This window comes from Pezoporus flaviventris, unplaced genomic scaffold (genome assembly GCF_033815535.1).
Source record: "Pezoporus flaviventris isolate CSIRO_AGI_PZ_B2104156 unplaced genomic scaffold, CSIRO_AGI_Pfla_v1 ptg000077l, whole genome shotgun sequence".
Taxonomy (NCBI): domain Eukaryota; kingdom Metazoa; phylum Chordata; class Aves; order Psittaciformes; family Psittacidae; genus Pezoporus; species Pezoporus flaviventris.
The window spans coordinates 428,100-455,849 of NW_026892625.1; the positions used below are offsets into that span (position 1 = coordinate 428,100).

At 45.3% G+C, this 27,750-nt stretch overlaps 1 protein-coding gene across 4 annotated transcripts in view; it reads right to left on the reverse strand.

Annotated features, from left to right (window-relative positions):
• The window catches only part of LOC133279421 (granule associated Rac and RHOG effector protein 1-like), a 340,966-nt gene extending 314,758 nt beyond the window's left edge, over nt 1-26,208 (reverse strand). The window contains exon 1 of one of the 4 annotated variants that reach the window (XM_061473115.1): nt 26,039-26,208. The gene's annotated coding sequence lies outside the window, so the exon portion shown is untranslated. Of the gene's footprint in view, nt 1-26,031 lie in introns of all 4 variants that reach the window. The other 3 variants (XM_061473124.1, XM_061473117.1, XM_061473114.1) reach the window with 3 other exon arrangements.
• Nucleotides 26,209-27,750: the final 1,542 nt, after the last annotated feature.

Here is a 27,750-nt window from a genome sequence, read left to right on the forward strand (position 1 = left end):
AGGCACCATTTGAAATCATTCTTCTTCCAGGTCACACAATAGAGAAGGCTGACAATCAGACTAATTTGGGATGTGCATTCTGCAGAACCCTACAACACCTAAGAAAGATTGTGTTTCTTTCTTATTAGTTGGTAGAGACACTGCTGTTATCATGTTGATCACATCTGCGGGGATCTGGTGACATCCATCTTGTCATTTTATTCCCAAAAATTGAATCGCCTGTGCAGGTCCTTCCAACTTCCTCTGTTTTATGGCAAAAAAGGCCTTCAGAAGGATTTGGTTTATGTTCCTCTGTTTCTCAAAACTTTCTCTTGCTGTATCTTCCCACACAATAGTGTCATCAATACACTGCAGGTGTTCTGGAGCTTGCCCCTGTTCCAGGGCAGTCTGGATCACTCCATGGCAGATGGTAGGGCTGTGCTTCCACCCCTGGGGCAGTCGGTTCTTAAGTGTACTGGACACCCCTCCAAATAAAAGCAAACTATGGCCTGCACTCTGCTGCCAAAGGAATTGAGAAAAATGCATTGGCAATATCAATTGTGGCATACCACTTGGCTGCCTTTACCTCCTGTTCATATTGAAGTTCTAGCATACCTGGTATGGCAGCACTCAATGGTGGTGTGACTTCATTCAGGCCACAAGAGCCTACAGTTAGTCTCCACTCTCCATTAGACTTTCACACTGGCCATATGGGGCTATTAAAGGGTGAGCAAGTCCTGCTGATCACTCCTGGGCTCTCAAGTCTACGGATCAGCTTATGAATGGGAATCAGGGAGTCTCAGTTGGTGCGATATTGCTGCCGGTGCACTGTTGTGGTTGTGATTGGCACTTGTTTTTCTTTAACCTTCAGCAACCCCACAACAGAAGGATCCTCTGAGAGACCAGGCAAGGTGGACAGCTATTTAATTTCCTCCATCTCCAAGGCAGCTATACCAAAAGTCCACTGGTACCCTTTTTGGTCTTTGAAGTACCATCTCCTGAGATAATCTATGCCAAGGATGACTGGAGTCTCTGGACCAGTCACAATGGGGTGCTTTTGCCATTCCTTCCCTATTAGGCCGATTTCAGCCTCCAGTACAGTCAACTCTTGGGATCCTCCTGTCTCTCCAGAAATAGAAATGGGTTCTACCCCTCAATAGTTTGATGGCATCAGGGTACACTGTGCACCGGTATCTACTAGATCCTTATACTCCTGTGGGACCGATGTGCCAGGCCATCTGATCCACACTCCAGTAAACCCAATTGTCCCTCTCCTCCACCTGGCTGAAGGCAGGGCCCCTCTACTAGTGATCATAAGATTCTCTATTTACTTATTGTATAAAGAGATTAGTATTCCTTATCACAGGAGTGGGAGTGAAATCAGCTCTTCCACTCCATCTGAGAAGCTGCTCACTCAAGACTGAAGCAGCAGTTTTCTTGGAAGAATCATCATTGACAGTTGTTTTCCTTTTCAATTCATGCACACATTCACCCAGAAGTGAGGTCAGTTTTTATTCCCATTTTCTCATGTCTTTTCCGTGATCCCGCAGAGAAAACCATAGGATGCCCCTGTGGCATGTACCTCCTCTATCTTCTCTCTCAAGCAGTAGGGCGCCTTCTGTTAACAGTGGAGATGTGGATTGGTACCTGTGGGGAGCTGGACAGATCGCCTCTCAATTGCTTGAACTCCTGGGTCAGGATTTTTTCCACAGCTCAAATGATGGAAGGGGTGAGACTGTTTTCAAACTCCCAGAGCCGATGATTCACTTCATCCACTGTTGGTGGTGCTTCCTCACTCAATGTCATTGATGCCAATAACTGGGAATATGATGATGGCACGCTCCGTGTAAACTTCCACCACATGCATCATGTACATCCTCAGATTCCTGTAGTAATTCCTCTCGTTCAGATGGCACCCCCTCTAGTTCGCACTCTGAGTCTTAATCTTCACTCACTGCACAAACTATTTGTGCCTTTCGTTTGCTTTTCTTCTTGCAAGTATCAGTGACAACTGATACTGACATGGACTGATCCTTTGGTTCAGCTGCAGTGTCTTTCATTGGAACTGGAGTTGCTGCAGTGTCCATCACTGGAGCTGGAGTGGCTGCAGTGTCTGTTTTCGGGGTTTGAGTAGCTGCCGTGCTTGTCACTGGAGCTGAGGGAGCTGCTGTGCTTGGGGTGTGAGTAGCTGCGTTGTCTGCTGCTGTCGGGGTTTGAGTAGCTGCTGTGCTTGTTGCTGGAGCTGAGGGAGCTGCTGTGCTTGGGGTTTGAGTAGCTGCGTTGTCTGTTGCTTTGCTATCAGATCCAGGGACATCTTTTTCCTGCTCCTTACAGAACAAGGCTCTACAGGCATAGGCCAAGCCCCAGCATGTTGCAGCAAGTTGTCCTTCTCTGGTATTGCCAGGAGGGGCCAACTGGCTTAAGTGCCTGCTCATACCATCCCACATATCCTGCCACTCATGACTGTCCAGCCTCAGGGAGAATCTCTTGGTAGCATTCTTAAATAGTCATATAACAGACAAGACCCAAGCTGGACCCTGCTTAGCTTCCAAGATCTGACAACACCAGTCATTCTCAGGGTGGTCATACCATAGGCAAAACACAGAGAGCATATTCAGCAACAAGCTGGTTCCCAGCAAAAGGCATAGGTTGCTTTCAATGGCATTGAAAGGATACTGAAGATCTTTAACATTTTCAGAATCTACTTCTATTGTAAATAGCCTGGTGAGGGAGCAGAGGGTGTGAGGGGCACACAGCATTAAGTGCATGTCAATAGTCACAGCGTTAAAACTGATTCAGTGTCTTTCCCCCCACTAGTTGGAGACCACAGCTCATAGCACATCCTCTACAGAGACTATGTAGCTCACATAGTTTAACTAGGTTCAGCTGTAACAGTTATTTTTCTCCTTCTTAGTAGCTGATGCAGTGCTGGTTTTTTCAACTTTAGTCTAAGAACAACGGCAATAACACACCAATGTTTTAGTTGTTGCTAAGTAATGCTTATCTGGATCAAGGACTTTCTCAGTCTCATGCTCTGCCAGTGAGGAGGGGCAGGAGAAGACAGAAGGAAGCAGAGACAAGACACCTGACCCAAACTAGCCAAAGTGGCATTCCACACCACAGCATGTCATGCCCAATATATAAACTGGGGGGAGTTACCCAGAAAGCCCAGATCACTGCTCATGTCAGGCTTGGTATCAGTTGGTGGGTGGTGAACAATCGTATTGTGCATCACTTGTGTTTATTACTGTGGTGGGTTTTTTTTCCCCTTCCTGTTTTAGTTTTATATTCTCTCCCCTTGTTATTTCCCTTATCACTATTATTATTAGCGGTATTAGTAGTGGTTTTGTATTATACTTTAGTTATTGGACTCTTTTTACCTCAATCCATGGGATTTACATTCTTTTGATTCTAAACAGACCAACTTATTAATATAGAAACTGATCTCATTCACCAGTGAAGAAATTATAAACAGAAGCACGGAAATTTGTTAAACCTAAGTGGAAGGCTTCGACAACTTTGGTTCTTTTTTAACTCAAAGACCAATTTCATTGATGACATTTACCTAAGACAGTCTCTTAACTAATTTATTATGCCTTTGTCTACAGTTTCCTTCCCTTCAAAGTGACCTGCCTTAAAATTTATTTGTGCCAATTTGTGTCTTTTGCACAAATACTTGAGACACACCTAGGCTAGATGCCCTAAGTGACAAGCATGCCCTGCCCCAAAAAAACAAATCGCCAAAGACTCTGTTGTGAAAACCAATTTGAAACAGAGAATTGGAAAAGGCTGAAGAACACCAAATTTCTGAAGCTAGGTAAGGACTGAGTCTTGGCTGCTCAGCACTACACTACCTCACTTCCAACCCTTAACACTTGTGAAGAGTCCACAGTCCTGAACTGTCTAACTACACTCCCTCTAAAGCACACATGGAAGCTAAGTATCTCTGAATCAGATTCAGTTGTCAGTGTACTGAGCTGGATTTTTCCATGGCAGAGCCTACAGTGCATCAGGAGTCTTCTTATATCTTGTTTGAAGTAAAACATGCAACACACCGAATAGCACTAACTCAAGTCTCAGCAGTAAGACATGACAGCAAAAGGAAAAGCTGGTGAAAGAAATGCATTAAACCAGACCTTCTTTCAGACTTGCGTGCCTCCCTGAACGTCAAAACCATATGCCTGTGTCAGATCAGGATCACTGTTTCAATCCTCCCCCAGGGAATAGGTGCTTATGTTATCTATTGTGAAAGCAGGGCCAGTGCCCTTTTGAAAGGGAGCTGAAGGAAAAGAAAATAAACGTCTACTCTTTTGATACAGTAGCTTAACAAAGCATTTGCATGCAGCTTTAGGAATTCCCATGCAACGTGACTGTCAGCCAGAGGGCACCCAAGACTCCATATCTCATCTCCCAAAAAGGTACACTTAACATCAGCCACTAGCACACTCATTTATGCTCATCCAAGCTGTAAAGCATGCTAAGATGAATAAAAGGCTCATGGGACCACAGCAAGAGTGAGCATGAACAGCACAAACTTTCTGCAGTAAATGCATAGCTCTGCCCCTCAGAACAGATCACCTACAGAATTCTTTGACTGTGGCCATTACCTGACAGACTGCTTGGGAAGAGCCGCCTGCTCACACTGAAACACTGAAAGCCAGCCACGTGCTTGATATTAGACTACACACACAAAACAAACAAAAAGCAAACAAACAAACAAAAAACCACAAAAAAACAACAACAAAAAAAAAAAGAGCAAGCCCTGCAAATATGTCTTCATTGCATTAAATATACTAGTCCTAACCCACTCATATAAATGAAGTCTCTACTATTAGCATGTATTTCGACATTTAAATACAAAAAAGTGAGTTATTTACAAGTATATTACCATACTATTTCTTTGGGACTGAAGTTAAAACCTAATCCAGCACTTAGTAATGTTTATTCTCTTGAGTATATGGTAAAAGCTTTGGCTATCTTAATGTTTGCCTTCCCCCCCAACTCATTCACTGAAAATCTCCTACTTGAAAAGTATTAAGTATTCTGAAATCACACAAATTTCATTTCAAAAAATAGGAAAAAAGGAGTACCTGTCAGGAAAACTGACATCAGCACATACACTTACTCTCTCATGACAGTACAGTCATGAGCTTTTTTGTCATCTAGGTAATAGAGATTCATGTCCTTGTACCACAATTCCTGCATTCTGAAAACAGACTTTCCAAATGGTTTATGGGCTTACTGTATTTGAACAGCACTGAACAGCTGGAATTTTGCCAAGGAAAAACTATATTCTAATCTGAAGAGGGACATGATGATTAGGACTTTCATATCCCTCCCATGTTAAAAACTATGGAATTATCAGAAAACTGTAATCATGAAAATGTTAAACTAAGGAGAATGTATTTTTACAGCAAATGAATGGAATTATGTCTACCATATTTGGGACCAAAGTTGGCTGGCAATTCAGGCTGCATATAGCAACAATATCTGATTCACTGTCACAGGATATGAACAAACCAGAGCAATCTAGCGTGAATAACACTCTCCTTCCTATAACAAAACAAAACCAAAAATTAGCGTGCACATAATACTCCAAAAGCATCATATAATACTATTGTAAATAACATTTTCATAAATAATAGTAGCTGAATAGTTTTAAATTTAATTCTAAAAATCATTCTTGAAGTCAATCTTTGCAACAGGAGACTCTTGGAACTGTCAAAACATTTCATTTCTAATCTATTAGAAAACAGATTTGTTAGAAGTAATTTCTGTAGCTGATGAACAGTGGTGACAATTAATTTTAGATCATAAAGATTAAAAAAGTAGATACAGTAGCATGTATACTTGATTACCTTTCCTCATTTTTTTCAAATCAAAAAAGCCGTTTGCGTGCCTTGAGCACAGTGTTCCACTCCTCATTATGACCAGAACTTATAAGTCTTAAAGAAAGATGAGATTTTTAAAACAGTACTAACTCATCCTGTATAGTTGGGGTCATGACATGATTAGTTATAAGATCAAATGTAGCACCCTTCCAATTTATAAATCTCTAATATAAATCAAAAGGGGAAAAAGTTATAATAGCTTGGGTCAGAAAAGACCCTAAAGATCACCTAGTTCCAACCCCCAAATATAGCCCAATATCAACAACTGTTAACATTTCCCCCTTGGAGCTTAGCACTTTAGTTGTTCTGCCTGCTTTACACAGGAGACAGCTAAAAAAAAAAAAATCCTTCCCCAAGTTACTCAGTCTTCTGCAAATACTATTAACAACTGCTGTAAACACAAGTACCAGAGACAAAAGGATTTTCCTCTTACCCTACTTCAGCAAGCCCCTATGTGCCAGCAAGTGTCACCCCACCTTCACCACAATGGCAACAACTTGCATCTTTGAGACTCCAATATCTAGTACCTTTATTAGCTGCTTCAGTAATCCTGCTTTCTATTTCAGTCAACGGAATAATTTGTTGCCTTTTATCCACACAATGTAAATGTCAAAATAGGCCACAGGTCAACTTAAAATCAAAAAGCTGAAGGCTGAAGAACACCAGAGCAATTCTAGGTCTTCTCCATCCACTCCTTAACACTAAACACAGCTCTAAGAAATTTCTGGGTTTAAAAGTCAATTAGTTACTTGGGTTTTGCATTTTAAACGTTCTTCCTAGGAAAGCTAGCTTGATTATTTTCCTTTTATTAAGAAAACCAAAGACTTTCATATTTTAGACTATTGTTTTCCTGCTTGCTTAAAAAACAGACTTAACATTCTTAATAATGAAATTCAATTTCTTTCAATACAAATAGATTTACACACTCAGAAAATAATTTTTATATCTAGTGTAGATGCTACCAAGGAATATAAATAACTTCACAGAAGAGCTACTTGCTAACAAATGCATAGATTGAATTCTGCCAGCATGTCTCAGCAACACACACAGCTTTTCTAGCTTCCAGCTTTAAGCTGCTACATTACGTAGAAGGCATGGAAAGGCATACAAGAATCAAACTGACATTCAGATAAATACTGATGTGATTTGACGGGTGTAATGTGACTTTTCCTTTTTAAAAAGTGCATTGCTCTTTGGTTAAAAAATTTTCACCAAAACCTCTCAAAATATTTCCCAATAAAATTATTAATTGTTAAATAATTATCAATCCTAATTTACAACATACAAAGCACAGTCAGACCACCTTACCACATCCTGAAAGTAGAAGTACTTATAGTTTTATGTAAACAACTAAGCCCCCAGTCATAAGCATGATTTGTCACCAGGTCACCGAGTTGTGCAAGAAATTTGCAAAGGATACAATGGGATATTTATGCTGGTAAAATACATCTTGAAAGATAAACAGATGTAATGTTTTAATCCATTAAAAAAATTAACATGATGTGATTGAGCTATTCAGTAGAAATCAAACATCGATAAGCAAACCTGAAGACTTAAGTTTAAACTTTTATTATTTGCTAGATCTTTCTGAAAACTTATGTGTGTTCCCCTCCAAAGCACCTAGTACCAACAGTCCATGTGCACACATGCATCTGTGGAAGATCCTAACTTCATACCTAATTAAGCTTATGAAATGGTATCTCTCAATATTCATTAACAGAGCTGAATTTTGTTCACAAATGAAGACTAGAAAGAAACATTTAAAATTTTAAGTGTTATCTTCTGATGTGTCAATTACTCTTAAAAATTATTATCAACATGAAAGACAGCTTACATTAAATGACACTTAGGTGATTTAAGCCATGCTGACATTCCTTCCCAGTAACTTATGTTGACAAAGGGCTTTCTGCTGCAGAAATTGTGACACAGTGAAGTTCTGCCAGCAGTAAGACACTGCAAAGATGCCAAATACATTTAAGCAATGTTTCAGTACCAGCTGATGCATCTATTACAGACCTGGCCAGACCCCCCTCAAATATATTTCCTAAGTATTAGATTTAGAAAAAGTGAACTTTTTGCCACCAGGACTGTTTGTGCAGAGGGCATGCTGACAGCCAGGACCACCCCACTGGTACAAGCACTGCCTATGACTAATCTGGCACCAGCAAGTGATGGTAAGGGTAAGGCTACAATACACAACACTAAGGATCAAGGCTATGCTTGGCAATTTCTACTTGATATATTACTACAAACCCTCCCAGGCACCATTTTTAGCCACTTGTTGGATTTCTTCTCTTCTCCCCATCCCTCAACCAGGCTCCAAACCTTGAAGTAACCTTGTTCTGTTCTGTCCCATTTTACAACAATGTTCTGACATTTTACAACAGATCTGTACTTCAGGGCAGTTTGAAAAGCAAAGTATTAACTTCTAGTGATTATTGATACCTTGAGAACATCTGTGGACATTAGGCCAAAGTCTTACAGATTACACGAGGTTACTACAAAAGAAGTCTTCTCATCTGAAACCACCTATTTATGAGAAGGACTTTGCTTAAACTTGTTGGTTTGTTAGGGTTTTGTTGGGTTTTGTTTTTTTTTGCAACAACAAAATATGTTGTTTCTTTGCCGTTGTTTCTGTAATGTTTCTTACACAAAACAAATTAAAATAGAAGTGGCCTACTCAAATGTCCATCTAGGCCACAATGACAAAATTTATACTTTTCATTAATTAGCACTATCCATAGCCTTCTTTCATATTTTTATCAATTATATCTAATTTGTACAATTGCTACAGCAAAACATTCCTCTGTGCACAAATTCTCCCACAAAAGCACTTTGATACAGAACAGCTCCTGAAGAATGAAAAAAAAAAAAAAATTCTGTCTCCAAAATGCTGAAAAACGAGAAGTTTCCAGGTTGTGTTCCAAGCCTGGAGGTTGCAGCCAGACAGCCAGAGCTGCGCAGAGTTACAAGCACATGTCTGCCGTGTCATCAGCCACACTCATCTGCCTACCCCAAAATAAGCTATTTCAATCCCCACAGAGGGTGGAGGAACATCTGTCACTGTTCACTAGCTGTGTGCTTACCCTGCAGAGAGAAACTGATTTGGTCACTGTGTATTAGTGAATGCGTTCACTTACAACGTTTATAAAAAAATAATATGATATGACTTTCTGTTGATTATTCAGAAAATTAGCCAGGCTAGGATGCTAACATCAAAGAAATGGCCACTAGTACTTCACAAAATTACTTTCTGAACTACATTTTGGATATAATCAATTGGACCCCACCAGCAAAATTAGGAAAGGAGGAACAATCCTTGAACTAAGACATTAAGTGTGCCTTGGGTTCAGCTACAACAGTTATTTTTCTCCTTCTTAGTAGCTGGTGCAGTGTTGCATTTTTCAACTTTAGTCTAAGAACAATGCCAATAACACACCAATGTTTTAGTTGTTGCTAAGTAATGCTTACCTGGATCAAGGACTTTCTCAGTCTCATGCTCTGCCAGTGAGGAGGGGCACAGGAAGCCGGGAGGAAGTAGAGAGAGGACACCTGGCCCAAACTAGCCAAAGGGGTATTCCATACCACAGCCCATCATGCCCAATATATAAACTGGGGGGAGTTACCCAGAAGGCCTAGATCACTGCTAGCATCGGGCTGGGTATTGGACAGCAGGTGGTGAGCAATTGGATTGTGTTTATTGCATTTTCCTTTCTCCTTTAAGTTTTACATTTTCTCCCCTTATTTCCCTTATCATCATTATTATTACTGGTATTAGTAGTGGTTTTGTATTATACTTTAGTTATTGGACTCTTCTTATCTCAACCCATGGGAGTTATATTATTTTGATTCTCCTCCCCATCCCTCCAGGAGCAGGGGGGAAGAAGGGGGGGAAGAGGGGAGTGAGCAAGCAGCTCTGTGGTTCTGAGTTACCAGCTGGGCTTAAACCACGACAGTGTTAGAATATGTTTTGTTGAATTTATGTATATCTTATGAACATGTTTTACAATAAATACAGCTCATCTGCACAAGCAGTTCTAGCAAATACCATCAGCTTCTAAGGCACAATGAGCCAAGTTCTGTAATCTGTACAGAAGAGCAGAAAGCTCAACATTCATAGAAAAGTTAGGGTTGGAAAGGACCTTAAGATCTTCTAGGTCCAACCCCCTGCCATGGACAAGGACACCACACACTAAACCATGCCACCCAAGGCTCTGCCCAACTTGGCCTTGAACACCGCCAGGGATGAAGCATTCACAACTTTCTTGGACAACCCATTCCAGTGCCTCACCACCCTAACAGGAAAGGGTTTCTTCCTTATATCCAATCTAAACTTCCCCTGTTTAAGGTTTAACCCGTTACCCCTTGTCCTGTCACTACAGTCCCTAATGAAGAGTCCCTCCCAGGCATCCCTATAGGCCCCCTTCAGATACTGGAAGACTGCTATGAGGTCTCCACACAGCCTCCTCTTCTCCAGGCTGAAGAGCCCCACCTTTCTCAGCCTATCTTCATACAGGAGGTGCTCCAGTCCCCTGATCATCCTCGTGGCCCACCTCTGGACTTGTTCCAACAGTTCCATGTCCATTTTATGTTGAGGACACCAGAACTGTACGCAATACTCTAAGGGACGTCTCATGAGAGCAGAGTAAAGGGGCAGAATCACCTCCTGGGACCTGCTGGTCACGCTCCTCTTGATGCAGCCCAGGATAAGGTTGGCTTTCTGGGCTGCAAGCGTACACTACCTGCTCATGTTCATTGTCTCAACAACCAACACCCCTAAATCCTTCTCCACAGGGCTGCTCTGAATCTCTTCTTTGCCAAACCTGTAGCTGTGCCTGGCATTGCTCCAACCCAGGTGTAGACACTTGCACTTGGCTTGGTTGAAGTTCATGAGACTGGCACTGCCACAACTTAGAAGCATGTCAAGGTCCCTCTGGATGGCATTCCTTCCCTCCAGCATATCAACTGAATCCCACAGCTTGGTGTCATTGGCAAACTTGCTGCAGGCACACTCAATCCCACTGTCCATGTCAGCAACAAAGATGTTGAACAAGACAGGTCCCAACACCAATCCCTGAGGGACACCACTCATTACGGGGCTCCAGCTGGACATCATTGTGGTCACAACTCTTTGCATGCAGCCATCTAGCCAGTTCTCTATCCACCGAGTGGTCCACCTATTAAATTGATGTCTCTCCAATTAAGAGACAAGGAAGTCGTGTGGGACAGTGTCGAACGCTTTGCACAAGTCCAGGTAGAAGACATCAACTGCTCTACCCCTGTTCATCAGTTCTGTAGCCCCATCATAGAAGGCCACCAAATTGGTCAGGCAGGATTTCCCCTTAGTGAAGCCATGCTGGCTGTCACCAACCACCTTGTTGTTTTTCATGTGCCTTAGCAAGCCTTCCAGGAGAATCTGCTCCAAGATTTTGCCAGGCACAGAGGTGAGGCTGACTTGTCTTTAATTCCCTGGGTCACCCATTTTCCCCTTCCTGAAAATGGGGTTTATATTTCCCTTTTCATTAGAGACTGTAGTGATAGGACAAGGGGTAACGGGTTAAAACTTAATTGGGGGAAGTTTAGATTGGATATAAGGAGGAAGTTCTTTCCTGTGAGGGTGGTGAGGCACTGGAATAGGTTGCCCAGAGAGGTTGTGAATGCTCCATCCCTGGCAGTGTTCAAGACCAGGTTGGAAGAGGCCTTGGGTGATGCGATTTTGTGTGAGGCGTCCCTGCCCATGCAGGGGGGTTGGAAATAGATGATCTTAAGGTCCTTTCCCACCCTAACTATTCTATGATTCTACCCTTCCAGGTAACTCCCAGTTATCCCCCACCCCCCGCATGACGTGCTGTGGTATGGAATACCTCTTTGGCTAGCCTGGGTCAGGCACCCCATCTCTGCTTCCTCACAGCTTCCCCTCCTCCCTGGCAGAGCATGAGCCTCACAAAGTCCTTGGTCAGGGTAAACATCACTTAGCAACAACCGAAAACATCGGTTTCACCAACATTGTTCCCAGGCTGGAAATCAAAACACAGCACTACACCAGCTACCACGGAGAAACATGACTGCTACTGCTGAACCCAGGACATTATCCACCCCTTATTCCATACCATTCACATCGTGCTCAGTGTCGTGGTTTAAACCCAGTCAGGTAATTCGTTCGCTCACTTCCCCCCCTTTCTTGCCCTCCCCCTGCTCTCGGAGGGACGGAGAGGAGAATCAAAAGAATGCAACTCCCACGGGTTGAGATAAGAACAGTTTAGTAACTAAGGTATAACACAAATCACTACTGCTACCACCAATGATAATAATGATAAAGGAAATAACAAGGGAACAGAATACAACACCTCACCACCCGCTGACCGATAACTCGCCCCCCAAGCCCGACCAAGCTCCGACCAATACCTCCTCCAACCCTGCAGTCTCCCAGCCCTTCCGGCTAACTCCCAGTTACATCCTGGGCATGACGTGCTGTGGTATGGAATAGCTCTTTGGTCAGTTTGGGTCAGGTGTCCTGTCTCTGCTTCCTCCCAGCTTCCCCTCCCCCCTGGCAGAGCATGAGGCTCACAAAGTCCTTAGCCAAACCAAAACATCTCTATCAGCTCTGTTCCCGAGCCGAAAGTCAAAACACTGCACTGCACCAGCTACCAAGGAGGAGAAACATGACTGCTACTGCTGAACCCAGGACACTCAGATATCACATTTTCAATACACCATCGCTCTCCTACATATATACATCCATATACACACAGACCAAGAGAAAAAAAATCATTTTCTTAGTGCATGGACCAATCCCTATAATGCTGCAGAGTCCATTCGGTCCATGACGTCAGGTTCCATCTCTTGTAACAATCTTTCAGGGCAGGAAAGGCTGTGTGGAGTATTGGATCATTGCCTGCTGATGCTAGTCGTTCCTTTACTGCGAAACTCATCTGGTTCTATCAAAGTACATTCTCTGTTAGGATGATGGTTGGAGGGAAGTCAGGGCTAGTCACGGGTGATCTGGAGACATCTAGTTGATGGGCTATAAAAGTATTACACAGCAGGCAAGAGCATACAATTAAGTTCACTGGCTGTTTTCCCCTAAAATCAAATCCCCTTGAGGTATACATCAGACTTCCCCATCTGTTGCAGAATGGCTTCAAGAGCAAGGCCATGGATCCTTAGAGGCCTTGTGCGAGCAAAGCAAGGTGTAGGCATTACAGGTAACCGGATACCAGATGTGGGAGGAGAATGTGAAGGAAGCTGTGTAGAACTAACCAATACTGTTCTGACTAGTAGGCGTGGCTAAACACCACGTGGATATAAGTGAAGTGCGCCACAAATAAAGTAGAAGTTTGCTTATCACCCATACTGGGTTGGCTTGTCTTGCTTCTCCTCGCCGCTTACAAATGGCACCCAAACAGGGACCATGGACTACAGGGCCCCAGCTACCGGGGACCCAGATTACAGGGCCCCGGTTAACGGGGACCCGGAATACAGGGCTCTGGTAAGCGGGGACCCAGAATACAGGGCCCCGGCAACTGGGGACCCGGATTACAGGGCCCCGGTTGACGGGGACCCGGATTACAGGGCCCCGGTTGACGGGGACCCGCAATACAGGGCCCCAGATGACGGGGACCCGGAACGGCGAGTGAGCGGTGCCGGCGGCAGCGGCCAGAGAGCACGGGCAATGCTGCTGCGGTGGCGTGACGGACCCGGGTGCTTGGACTAAGTGAAAGAATCCGCCGCTGGGGCGAACCAGACACTGCTGCGTCGGGAGGCCAATCCGGAGACCGAGGTTACAGGACGATCCAGAAGAAGACGATCCGGAAAAGGCTGGCCATGAAAATGGACCGAGAGGTAGCCCTGGACTTATTACAGTGCTTTTTATAAAAGCGGGGAATTGAGCCTGAGACTCTAAAGCAGCTAGCAGGTCTAGTGGCTGTACGGAAGACTAAGGGATTTTTTGTAGATCCTAATACAGTTTTTGACGAGAGTGAGTGGCGAAAGTATGGTGATGAACTATTTGACTCAATGCTTAATGATGATAAAACGGCAAAGAAACTCAGTAAACCATGGAGAGAAGTAATAAACTGTATAAAAAGATACAAGGCAGTAAAGAAAACTGCTGCGGTAGCAACGGAGAAACTAGGAACAGACGTCCCCGGTCAGTTGAAGCTGGGGAAAGATTACAACTCGTTTCCCCCAACTCACGGGAGCACAGGGTTCCCCCCCCCCTTCCTTTTCTCCCCCTCCTTTTTCATCAGAAGGTGCCGCGGAGGAGGTGTAACCCCCTGCTCCCCCACCACCCCAGTTCCGAAAGTAGGGACTTTGAAAAGGACAGAGAAAGTATATTAGAAGGGATACGCATGATGAATGTCGAGGAAGCTGAAAGGAAGAGGGTTGTGCCTCGGCAACAGATCGATTGGGGCGCCATTTTGAAGCACGCAGTAGAAAATAGAGATCATGCTCTAGAGGGAGATTTAAAGGAACCGCGAGCCTTTCCAACCCATTATGCCCTAGAGTGGAAATTTTTAACTCAGTTACAGAGGAGCCAGGTCAGCAGATGGCCACACACCGAACGAGAAACATCTGACAAGAAAGACATAGCTGCGAGCAACGGAGACCCTGAGTTTGGCCCAGGATGAGACCCCGAATCCCCTGAATCCGAACCAGATTTGTATCGTCTGCTTCCAGACCCTGACTCTTCGTCTCCCAGGTCGGTCTGATCAGCCTCACTGGCCCTGGAAACGCTCAGCTCACCAAAGATGTGATCATTACTGGTGAATTTTCTGCAATGGGCATCTCTGCATATCCTGGGTTTACTACACAGCAGGGGGCTAAAGAGTGGGAAGCTCTTGATCTCAAAATCGTTAAGGAGGCCTGACAAGCAGTGACCACGAATGGGTTAAAAACCTCTTACACTCAAGCTGTATATGTGATGATTTTTTCTTGCAATTGACAGGGGGATCCCATACAGTTTCTCTGTGATACAGAATGGTTCCAAGAGCAAGGCCATGGATCCTTAGAGGCCTTGTGAGGCCTATACCTTGCTTTGCTCGCACAGGTAACCGGATACCGGATGTGGGAGGAGAATGTGAAGGAAGCTGTGTAGAACTAACCAATACTGTTCTGAATAGTAGGCATGGCTAAACACCACGCGGATAGAAGCGAAGTGCGCCAGAAATAAAGTAGAAGTTTGCTTATCACCCATACTGGGTTGGCGTGTCTTGCTTCTCCTCGCCGCTTACACCAATCTTCCTGCATTACCCACCAAGTATATCCAGGTCCCTCAGCAAAAGCAATCCCACGAGTGGGTTTGCCTTTACCTGAAGCAGGAATAACCCAGACTGTCTTCCCCAGCAAATTCTTCATATGCACCACGGGAACTTTGTCCCCCTCTACAATATGTAAAAGTTCTGACTGGGCTGGGCCAGCCCTGTTGGCAGATCCTCTGGTGTTGACCAATCAGGTGGCCTTTGGGAAGTGTGTATCCCAATGCTTGAAAGTTCCCCCACCCACTGCTCTCAGTGTAGTTTTTAACAGCCCATTGTACCGTTCGATTTTCCCAGAGGCTGGTGCATGGTAGGGGATGTGATATACCCACTCAATGCCATGCTCTTTGGCCCAAATATCTGTAAGGTTATTCTGGAAATGAGTCCCATTGTCTGACTCAATTCTCTCTGGGGTGCCGTGTCACCACAAAATCTGTTTCTCAAAGCCCAGGAGAGTGTTCTGGGCAGTGGCATGGGGCACAGCGTATGTTTCCAGCCACTCGGTGGTTGCTTCCACCATCGTAAGCACATGGCGCTTGCCTTGGCAGGTTGTCAGCAGTTCGATATAGTCAATCTACCATGCCTCCCCATATTTATACTTCAACCATCGTCCTCCATACCAAAGAGGCTTTAACCGCTTGGCTTGTTTAAATGCAGCACATGTTTCACACTCATGAAAAACCTGGGATATAGTGTCCATTGTTAAGTCCACCCCTCGATCACAAGCTGTCCTGGGTTCAGCAGTAGCAGTCATGTTTCTCCTCCTTGGTAGCTGGTGCAGTGCAGTGTTTTGACTTTCGGCTCGGGAACAGAGCTGATAGAGATGTTTTGGTTTGGCCAAGGACTTTGTGAGCCTCATGCTCTGCCGGGGGGAGGGGAAACCAGGAGGAAGCAGAGACAGGACACCTGACCCAAACTGACCAAAGAGGTATTCCATACCACAGCACGTCATGCCCAGGATGTAACTGGGAGTTAGCCGGAAGGGCTGGGAGACTGCAGGGTTGGAGGAGGTATCGGTTGGTGCTTGGTCGGGCTGAGGGGGGGCAAGTTATCGGTCTGCTGGTGCTGAGGTCTTGTATTCTCTTCCCTTGTTATTTCCTTTATCATTATTATCATTGGTGGTAGCAGTAGTGATCTGTGTTATACCTTAGTTACTAAACTGTTCTTATCTCAACCCGTGGGAGTTGCATTCTTTTCGATTCTCCTCTCCATCCCTCTGGGAGCAGGGGGAGGGAAAGAAGGGGGGGAGTGAGTGAACGAGTTACCTGACTGGGTTTAAACCACGACACAAGCCCATCTATATGTTGCATCTCTGCCCTGATGGCCTGAAGTGTCATGGGCCCAACGGGCCAAAAATAATTCACCTTTATGTTGCCAATCTAAGTCCATCTGAGCCACTTCAATCTTAGCCGCTTTATCCACTTGTTGGTTCTTCTGGTACTCCTCAGTAGCCCGACTCTTGGGTACATGGGCATCTACATGACATAACTTCACCAGCAGGTTCTGCACCCAGGCAGCGATATCTTTCCACAGTGCAACAGCCTAGATGGGTTTACCTCTGCTTTGCCAGTTGCTCTGCTTCCATTGCTTCAACCACCCCCACAGGGCATTTGCCACCATCCATGAGTCAGTATCAACTACTGGCCACTTTTCTCGTTCAGCAATGTCCAGGGCCAGCTGGATGGCTTTCACCTTGGCAGACTGACTCGATTCACCCTCTCCTTCAGCAGCTTCTGCAACTTGTCATCGAGGACTCCATACAGCTGCCTTCCATCTCCAATGCTTTCCCACAATAGGGCAGGACCCATCAGTAAACAAGGCATACTGCTTTTCACTTTCTGACAGTTTATTATATGGTGGGGCCTTAAGAGCATACATCACCTCCTCCTCTGGTGACATTCCAAAATATTTGCCCTCTGGCCAGCCCATGATGACTTCTAGAATGCCTGGACAACTGGGATTTACTATTTGAGCTTGTATAATTAGTGCAGCCCACTTACTCCATGTAGTATCATTTGCATGATGTGTAGAGAAGACCCTGCCTTTGAACATCCAACCCAGCACGGGCAACCAGGGTGCCAGGAGGAGCTGTGCTTCAATGCCAATCACTTCCGAAGCAGCTTGAACCCCTTCATAGGCTGCCAGTATCTCTTTCTCAGTTGGGGTATAGCTGGCATCACATCCTTTGTATCCCCAACTCCAAAAGCCGAGGGGTCAACCTCGAGTCTCCCCTGGAGCTTTCTGCCAGAGGCTCCAGGTAGGACCGTTCTCCCCAGCTGCAGTGTACAGTACATTTTTTACATCTGGCCCGGTCCAGACTGGTCCAAGGGCTACTGCATGAACTATCTCAGGTTTAATTTGCTCAAAGGCTTGTTGTTGCTCAGGGGCCCATTTAAAATCATTCTTCTTCTGGGTCACATGATAGAGAGGGCTTACAATCAAACTGTAATTTGGGATGTGCATTCTCCAGAACCCCACTGCACCCAAGAAAGCTTGCGTTTCTTTCTTATTAGTTGGTGGAGACATTGCAGTTATCTTGTTGATCACATCTGTGGGGATCTGTCTACATCCATCTTGCCATTTTATTCCCAATAATTGAAACTGCTGCGCAGGTCCCTTGACCTTACTCCGTTTTATGGCAAAACCAGCTTTCAGTAGGATTTGGATTATTATCCTCCCTTTCTCAAAGGCTTCTTCCGCTGTATCGCCCCACACAATAATGTCATCAATGTATTGCAGGTGTTCTGGTGCTTGCCCCTGTTCCAGTGCAGTCTGGATCAGTCCATGGCAACTGGTAGGGCTGTGTTTCCACCCCTGGGGCAGTCGGTTCCAAGTGAACTGGACACCCCTCCAAGTAAAAGCAAACTGTGGCCTGCATTCTGCTGCTGAAGGAATTGAGAAAAATGCATTGGCAATATCAATAGTGGCATACCACTTGGCTGCCTTTGACTCCAGTTCATACTGAAGTTCAAGCATGTCCGGTACAGCAGCACTCAATGGTGGTGTGACTTCATTCAGGCCACGATAGTCTACTGTTAGTCTCCATTCTCCATTAGACTTCCGCACTGGCCATATGGGGTTATTAAAGGGCGAACGGGTCCTGCTGATCACCCCCTGATTCACCAGTATACGGATCAGCTGATGGATGGGAAACAGGAAGTCTCGGTTGGTGCGATATTGCCACCGGTGCACTGTTGTGGTCACAACTGGCACTTTGAAATACCCTCTCTTGAGGTAGTCTATGCCGAAGATGCATGGAGCCTCTGGACCAGTCACAATGAGGTGCTTTTGCCATTCCCTCCCAGTCAGGCTGATTTCAGCCTCCAGCACAGTCAACTCTTGGGATCCTCCTGTCTCTCCAGAAATACAGATGGGTTCCACCCCTTGACAGCTTGATGGCATCAGGGTACACTGTGCACCGGTATCTACTAGAGCCTTATACTTCTGTGGGAAGGATGTGCCAGGCCATCTGATCCACACAGTCCAGTAAATCCAATTGTCCCCTACCTCCACCTGGCTGGAGGCAGGGCCCCTCTAATGGTCATCACAGCGCTGGACACTTAAGTCGTCGTGAAAGGGATTATTCTTCATTATCACAGGAGCTGGAGTAAAATCAGCTCTTCCACCCCATCTGGGAAACTGATCACCAGAGACTGAAGCCATAGCTCTCATGGGATGATCAGTCTTGGCCCTTGCTCCCCTTTTCAGTTCACTCACCCGTTCCTCCAAAGCTGAAGTAGGTTTTCCATCCCACTTGGTCATGTCTTCTCCGGGATCCCGCAGGTAAAACCATAGGGCAGCCCATGGCGTATACCTCCTGTATCTACTCTCTCGAACAATAGGACGCCTTTTGTTAATAGCTGAGACTTGTGTTGGTACACGTGAGGAGCTGGATAAATCAGATAGATCGTCCCTCAATTGTTAGAGGTCCTGGGACAGTTTTTCCACAGCTGAGATGATGGAAGGGGTGAGATTGTCTTCGAACTGTCGGAGTTTATGAACCATTTCATCCACTGTTAGTGGTACTATGTCATTCCAGGTTACTGTCGCCAATGAATGGGCATATGATGACAGTGCATTCCATGTAAGTTTTCGCCACATGGGTCGTGTACATTCAACTTCATCTGGATCTATAGGTGTATCCCCATTATTCGGCTTGATGTGATAGATCATCTCTACGATGGCTGATTCCCTCAGAGACTGGATGCCTTTGTCTATAGTAGTCCACTTGGCCGAACGACTCGTAACATCGTCCTTATATGGAAACCTTTTTTTCACAGCTGCCATGAGCCGCCTCCAAAGACTGAGGGACTTTTTCTCTCTTGCAATTGCTTTGTCAATTCCCCCTTCTCTAGCAAGTGATCCCAGCTGCTTGGCTTCTGGACCTTCTAGTTCGTGACCATCGGCCCCGTTGTCCCAGTATCGGAGTAACCAGGTGATGATGTGCTCCCCTGGTTGACGGGTAAAATCTTTTCGCATATTCCACAGCTCGGTTGAGGTCCGAGGTCGAGAAGTTACCTCTTCTTCTTCTTCTTCGTCATGTGATCATGACTCCTGATCAGATGCTAGACCGGGTGGTGAATACATTGTTTCTTCATCTTGCTTTTTCTTGCCTCTTTTTTGCTTGTTCTCTTGCGTACAGGGGCAACCGATATTGGTATGAATTGGTCCTCTGGTTTGACTGCAGTAATTATCACTGTGGTTTGAGTAGCGACTGTACTTGTTGCTGCGGGTGGTGTAGCTGCTGTGCTTGGAGCTGGGGTAACTGCGCTGTCTGTTGCAGTCGGAGTTTGAGCAGCTGCTGTACTTGCCACTGGGGTAGCTGCGCTGTTCATTGCAACCAAAGTTTGGCCAGTGGATTAGAGCACATTCAGATAGCTGTGAAATGCTACTGCGAGACAGAAATGGCAGAACAGATTATTTCACCATGAAGAGCCCAGCAACTGATGCAGAGAGTCACGTTGAGGAGACAAGCTGAGGAGCATGCAGACATAAAGCACTTTTTGCTTCCATGAGCCCCAAGAGATCTTCCCAGCTCAAATTTTAGGGATCTGCTGTCAGTTCCCTTCCTCCTCACCTAAGTTGGTGGATTTCTCTGAGGTGCAGGATGTTCTCTGATTCTTCCAAGATATGTGGGAGCGACAGTTGCTAAGTAACAAAAACTCATCACTCTTTTCCTGAAATGTACAACTTCTCATTTTTCTGGTTTTTAGAATGGACAGATGAAGCTGTGATTTAGGACACTAGTCCAGAATCAGGATCATTTGGACTCCAGTATTGTCCCTGGATAAATCTATGAGATACAGAGTTCAAGGTGAGGAAGGGATCTGACTGTCCTTGTGGCTCTTGTTTTCAAAAACAAAACTGGGGATGCATTTCATGATCCACTGAACTGGGCTGGTGACCAGTGCAATGGGATTTCATTAGGAATAGAGCAGTGCTGCAGCCAGGGAGAGGCAGCCTGGTATTTCATCAAGAGGTCTCCTTCCCCTACACATATGTAAAAGCTCTCATATGGTTGATCTCAAGCAATGCTGGAACAAAGCTGATAGATCACACTCCTCCACAGGAATTATGGGCAAAATTCAGTCCACTGTGATATTTGTGGAACTAGAGGAAATTCACAGAAGAGCATATAGGGTGGTTAGGGATGAAGAAGATGTCTTAGGAGAAGACATGACTTGAGCTAAGAGAGGGAAAAGCTGGAGAAGTAGGACAGCATCAAGCTTTACAAAATGAAGAAGGCACGGGGCAAGCACAGGTTCAGCTGCTGTTCAGCAAGTACCACAGTACTGAAACCAGAGGGCATTTGCTTAAACTAGTAGGGGATTGCTTTTAACAGATTAAAGAAAGTACTTTTTTATACCACGGGGAGTGAACTTCTGCAACTGACTGCCACAGGAGGCTGTGAATCAGACAGAATTGTCAGAGTCGAGGGGATTAGACAAAACACAAAAAAAAAAAGCCTAGCAATGGATACTAAATGGTCTAGACAGGGATGTCCCCTCTAATATCCCTAGTACAACAGCTGTGGCTGCTGCGAGGTGTGTGAGGGGAATGGACCTCTGAAGTGTCCAAGTTAGCATGCTTTCTGTAAACAGAATCTTTTATTACCTTGACATAAGACAGAATGCTGGACAGGATGGATCCAGGTTTGCTGTTACTTCTTACTTGTCTCTAGCTTGATAGAGGCTCTGTTCTTCCTGCACCATGACAGAGTCTTTTCCCCTTTCGATGTTACTCATCCTAGTCCCAAAAGAGCCAACAATCTGCCCCACGTTGGGCGCCACAAGAACTGTCGTGGTTTAAACCCTAACCAGATAGCTTGTTCACTCACTCCCAGTGAGTGGTGCCGGGCTGAGACCAATCGAGCCCCCCCGGGGCTCTCCCCTTCCCCGCTCCCAGAGGAACAGGGAGGAGGATCGAAAGAGTGCAACTCCCACGGGTTGAGACAAGAACAGTCCAGCAACCAATGTACAACACAAATCACCACCGCTACCACCAAGGACAACAATGATAAGAGAAAATAACAAGGGAAGAGAATACAATACCACCGGCCAAGAAACAAGTCCCACCCGGAAGCCCGTGTCCTTCCCAGTAACTCCCAGTTACCCCCCACCCCGGGCATGACGTGCTGTGGTATGGAATACCTCTTTGGCTAGCCTAGATCAGGCGCCCCATCTCTGCTTCCTCACGGCTTCCCCTCCTCCCTGGCACAGCATGAGCCTCACAAAGTCCTTGGTCAGGGTAAACATCACTTAGCAACAACCGAAAACATCGGTATCACCAGCACTGTTCCCAGGCTGGAAGTCAAAACACAGCACTGCACCAGCTACCACAAAGGAGAAACATGACTGCTACTGCTGAACCCAGGACATAGTGCTACCATGTTCTCCTATGAGAGCTTTCCTTAAAAGGGAGAATATTTATTTCCTTTGAAAGCAGTTCTTCAAAACAAAGCCCTGGAACATCCCACATCAAACTTGGTTTTAATAAGTTGTAGTAGGTTCTTGCCCTGATAAGCTGCCATATGTTATTATTAGATTGAAGCCAATGTACCACCAATGGTATGCAATACAACAGCTGGAAAAATGTCTGACTTGCTATAAAGGCTCTTGAACATGCCCAAAAGCCTCCCAGAGCCACAGTTACTCCCACCTCAGACACACCCCTATTGACCTTCACTCATAGACATCTCAGGATTCCCCCAGCCACACCTGGAGTACTTCACATTTCCTTTTTCATCTGTTTTCCTTCATTATTCAAAGTTCACCAGCATTTCTAGACCCTCTATTCTGCTGTTTCCCACACCCCCCCCCCTTTCTCTTGTACTCCAAAGCTACTCCAACCCAGGTCCCTGGATCTGATGCAAAGTTTATGACCTTAACAGAACCACACAGAATCCTCCAAATTTATCTTATAACACACTAATCTTCATTAATTACAGCAGAGTAAAAAGACTGTTATTTCAAAACCACAGTTCTTGAAATAATTTGTCTTATCACATACCTCGTTAACATATTTTTTTTTTGAAGTTTCATAGGTTTTTTTTTTTTATTATTACTATTTTGGCAAAATTTGAGGACTGAACCAAAATCATTTATTCACAGAACACTAGGAGACTGGGATCCTATCAGACCAAATCAGCAATTAACCTGCAAAACAGTATTTGTGAAAGGAATGCCTCCTACTCCCCACACACACCCCTGAATAGTCTATTTGGGAGCAGAAGGGATGAACATTTACACCCCTCCTGCCATAAAATTATCTTGAGGTACACAAACAGCAGAAAAGAAGAAACTCATGGCAAAGCCAAAGGCACAACAAAACAGAACTACTAGCTCCTTCTCAGTGAGTTTTGAACCCATCTTTAACAAATTCTGCTTAACTTTAAAAATATTTTTTCATTCTACCAGGCAGAACTTCAGATCTTTACAGATATCAAGAAACAGCACCTCCTATGGCTTAAATCTGCAGTTCCCATATAAGCTTCTAGTGTTACTTTCAGCCACAGTACATACAAAATCTAAACAGAACCCAGAATACAAAATTGCCTAGGCAGAACAAGACTGCCTATGGCATGTTATTAATAAATTGTTGCTACCCAAAGGCCAACAAAGGTTAAGAAACGCTAATCCAGACATATCACCAAACTCTAAGAGGACCAGCGTGATAATAATGTAGATTTTAATTGAGCCTAGCAGAGCTAGTTGAGACAGCCCCAGCACAATCTGTTCTGATGCTGCTCAAAATGTCACCTTTCATGTATGATATAAAACCCCTTCTGTAGCTACTAACAATACCCTGGCATTGTTTACAACACATAGGGTGTTGCTCTGGCTAACATCCAATTCCAGTAATAATATTCTATCTACCTACAGTAACCACAAGATGGTTTTCTTCATTTTCAGCCCCAAGTGGTTCTGCAGCACAGCAGCAAGTCCTTGAACTGCCATACTTCACTGCAAGTTCCACATTTCACTGTGCATTTATCTGTCTGCACAGATGAGGCATTTCTCCAAAACTGTAGCAACACCTTGAGATTACTGAGAATAAAGGAGCTCTTTTCATAAAGCACAATTAGTCATATCAGCAGTGATGGCTATTTTGAGCAGCACCCATTAATCACTATCATTAGCAGGATTTCTCCTGTATCAGCATTCATTGTTACAGGAACTAAGTCTTTTCCCATTACAGTACTACTATATAAAGAAAAGCAGCAGCACAATTTCTCTTGACACAATCCATTTTTAGTAAAAAGAAACAAGTGGCAGCACTTAAACCTATAGTTAATTCAGGATATAAAGGGAAGCTTACTTATACCTTATAGCACAGCAAAAATACAGCCGTTTTGCTGCAAAATAAAACTGGCCATCATTTTTATGCTGGGGAAGAGGTGTTGAAAAGTAATAAATAAAAAGAAGTGAGGAAGTTGATGCTCAAGAAGTGGAAGAAACCTAGACTTGTCTTTTAAACATCTGTAGCAACTATTTATTTCTGAGAGTCTTTTATGGTAACAAGAAGAGACTTTTGACTAGAGAAATATTCCCTGTATACATAATTTCTAGTTTCCTAAAACAGTTCCTCAAACCCCAAAGGTTCCACAAAGCTCCAGAAACACATATGTTGACCTGAAACACACCTTCATGACCATAGATTAAATACTTAGAAAGTATTTCCTTCTAGGAGGTAAAGTACAGAAAAGAAAATAAAGGAAGAAAACAAAACCTTGTAGAAATGTTGAACTTGGAAAAACAGCAATGCTTTCCAAAAGAAGGGACCATCTTATCTTATGTAGAAGTGTTTCCTAGAAGACTCCAGCCAAGCACAAAATTGTGTCAATACCCATAATAAAAAAATAGCACCTGTGAACATACCAAGACTGGCCAACACTTCTGATCCCGTGTGCTTCATACCAAAACCTTAATGTGGCCAGAAATCTCACCTTAGAGAGGTGAGGGAGGGGAAGCATTCTGCAGGAGCTTCAGCCACCCATCACCCACAGAAAACAAAAGTTCCTCAAGAGGACCCACTGCCCCTTTGCAAGACAGCACTAGGCTGAGAAAACAGAAACATCAAACCTTAAAACCCACAGCAACCTTTTCTCCAGCCTCTCAATTTGAGATTATCCAACAGCCACACTAGCAGTTACATGATGCAGTATCATTTTGGGAACCAAGCCTCAACTTTTTGACAGCTGCATTTGCCTCCAGCACCACAGGCTGAGGGACTCTGAAAAGCCAAACAGTGAACTGCAACTACACACACCTGATGTCTGGGTGTCTTGAACAGCAGCATACATCTGTTCATCTCTAAAACCAATAATAACAGTGGCCAATTTATACCTGCAACAAAGTTTAGACTCTCACATAAAACAAACAAACAGGATCTTTCAACTCCTTTCAAGTTTCCAAGCCAACATCCACCTGACAAATACGTACCTGCACCACTCAAACAATAAAATCCCTCAAGCAGATAGAAAAGAAGGCACATTAGTAAAGCTTTCAGCTACAGCCCAAATTGAACTATCCTCTTCTGCTTGCAGTTACCATAAGGATACAACATAATAAACATAAGACTAAATAACAACAAACAACAGTTCCAATCAAGATCAGGTGAAACACCCGTACAAACACAGCCCACTGCAGTGGCCGCCAAGGAGGCACTCCTGCTCACAGGCCTTCGGGCGGGGAGGCGCGAAGAAACCCCACCGCGGGCGCTGTGACAAGCTGTGCTTTCGGGAGGCCGACGTTACAGCCCTCCCGAGTAGCAGATCCCGCCGACAACACCCCGAAAGCCCGCACGGACAGCGAGGCTGTCTCACCGCGCGGGCTCAGGCCCCCGCGGCGGGGTTTGTCGCAGCTGGCCGAGGTCTGGTGGTGCTTCGGACAGCCGCGGGTTACTATCTAGTAGGAAGGTGCGCAAGAATTTCCGCAGGTGCAGTCCCAGTCACTCTCCCCGGCCTGTCCATACTCGGGTCACAGCGGGAAGGAGGATGGGGACGGCTGCAGCCTCACCACCCTTCCGGCGCTGCACGTCCGCTCTGCATTTGTTCCCTCCGCCACAGGGCCGCCCCGGCACCGCTGAGGGAGCGCAGCGAGAACCACCAGGCCGCGCCCTGGGATACTGCCGCCGCCCTTCCCCCAGCCGAGGCTCTTCGCAGGCGCCTCCGGCGAACTCCACCCAGCCCCTGCCAGTGCCCCCCGCGGCGACTCAGGGGGTGCTGGCTGCTCTCCTTCGCGCACCGTCCCCCTTGACACCCGAGGAGGATGGAGTGCCGGTAACCCCATCCATGTCAGCCCGGTGCCTCACACTGCCAAGGCCCTGCCGGCTGGACTACGGCTGAAAACAAGCCCTGTCCACGGGGCCGGGTGGAGGCTAGCCGACAGCGCTCGCTCACCTACCCACGACAGCCCCCATCAGACAGCCAGCCTCGCTCTGTGTACTCCGGAAACAGCGGCTCCTCCGCTAGGGAGGGGCCGGACGAGGGAGCAGACAGAACCGCGAATGACAGCAGGAAAGAGAAGGCGGGAGAGAGCGAGCAGCTGCATGCGTAGGGATGAGGGAAGGACTGGGGGCGGAGGGAGAAGAAACGGGGGTACCAGGGTCACCAGGCCCCTGGGGTGGGCCGCTGGGGACATTAGTGGCATGAGAGGATGAAGGAAGGGGAGGTGGCTGGTGGTGTTGCCCCGTTGAGGGAATGACGGGAACCGCCCGCAATGGGCCCCGGCTGTGAAGGGCGTAGGGGAGCGAGGGTGAGGGACGGCCAAGCGGGGGGGGGGAATAATCAGTGAATATTTTATATCTGCTTAAAATCAGTGGCTGGAGAAACTGCAGAATTCAACACTGTTGTTAAATGGATTTATGTGAGAACTGGGTAAAATGCACAACAATTATCTCAGATTGATTCCTTGGACATGATTGTCATGGTGCTACCAGCTTTGGGAATTCTTCAGAAACAGGCCTAGTCTATGATGGCTTTGTTGTGTGAGTTTACAGTGGTTTGTTATTATTTCTCAAACTTATTTTATGCCTAAATTATTCTAAGTTTGCTGCACAATAGGATGTTTTTTCAAGTTATATTTCTATTGAAATAGACTTCTGTTAATATTGTTTTTCTTAGGAGAAAGTGATTATTTTTTATTTCCAAGGCTGCAATATAATCTCATGTTTTAAATGGAACAAGCATTTAATAACAGAAACATCTGGTAGAAGTCAGAAAATAAAGTAATGTGTAATAGCAGGTGTCGTGGTTTAAGCCCAGCCAGTAACTCAGAACCTTGTAGCTGCTCTCTCACTTCCCCCACCCCCTTCCTCCCCCCATTCCCATAGGGATGGGGAGGAGAATCAAAAGAATGTAACTCTTATGGGTTGAGATAAGAACAGTCCAGTAACTAAAGTATAACACAAAACTACTACTGCTACCACCAATAATAATAATAAGGGAAATAACAAGGGGAGAGAATACAATTGCTCACCACCTGCTGACAGATACTCAGCCCTACCCCATCAGCAATCTGGGCCTTCTGAGTAACTCCCCCCAGTTTATATACTGGGCATGATGTGCTGTGGTATGGAATACCCCTTTGGCTAGTTTGGGTCAGGTGTCTTGTCTCTGCTTCCTCCCAGCTTCTCCTCCTCCCTTATCCACTTAGATATGATACTAATAGAGTGAAAATAACACTAATTTCCACCAGTTTCAGTTCTGCTAATCAGAAAATTCTGTGGGAAGAGGTGAAATTGACAGTTTATTGGACACATTCTAGCCACAAGCTAGAAATAGTCAGATGATGTCCTGGGTTTAGCAGTAGCAGTCAGTTTTTCTCCTTCTCGGTAGCTGGTGCAGCGTTGTGTTTTGACTTTCAGCCTGGGAACAGTGCTGATAACACCGATGTTTTTAGTTGATGCTCTGTAACATTTACTCTGACCAAGGATTTTGTGAGTCTCATGCTCTGTCAGGGAGGAGGGGAAACAAGGAAGAAGCAGAGACAGGACACCTGACTCAGGCTAGCCAAAGAGGTATTCCATACCACAGCACGTCATGACCGGGGAGGTAAATGGGAGTTACCCTGAAGGGCATGGGGGCTTCTGGGTCGGGCTCGTTTTGGTGGGTGGTATCATAT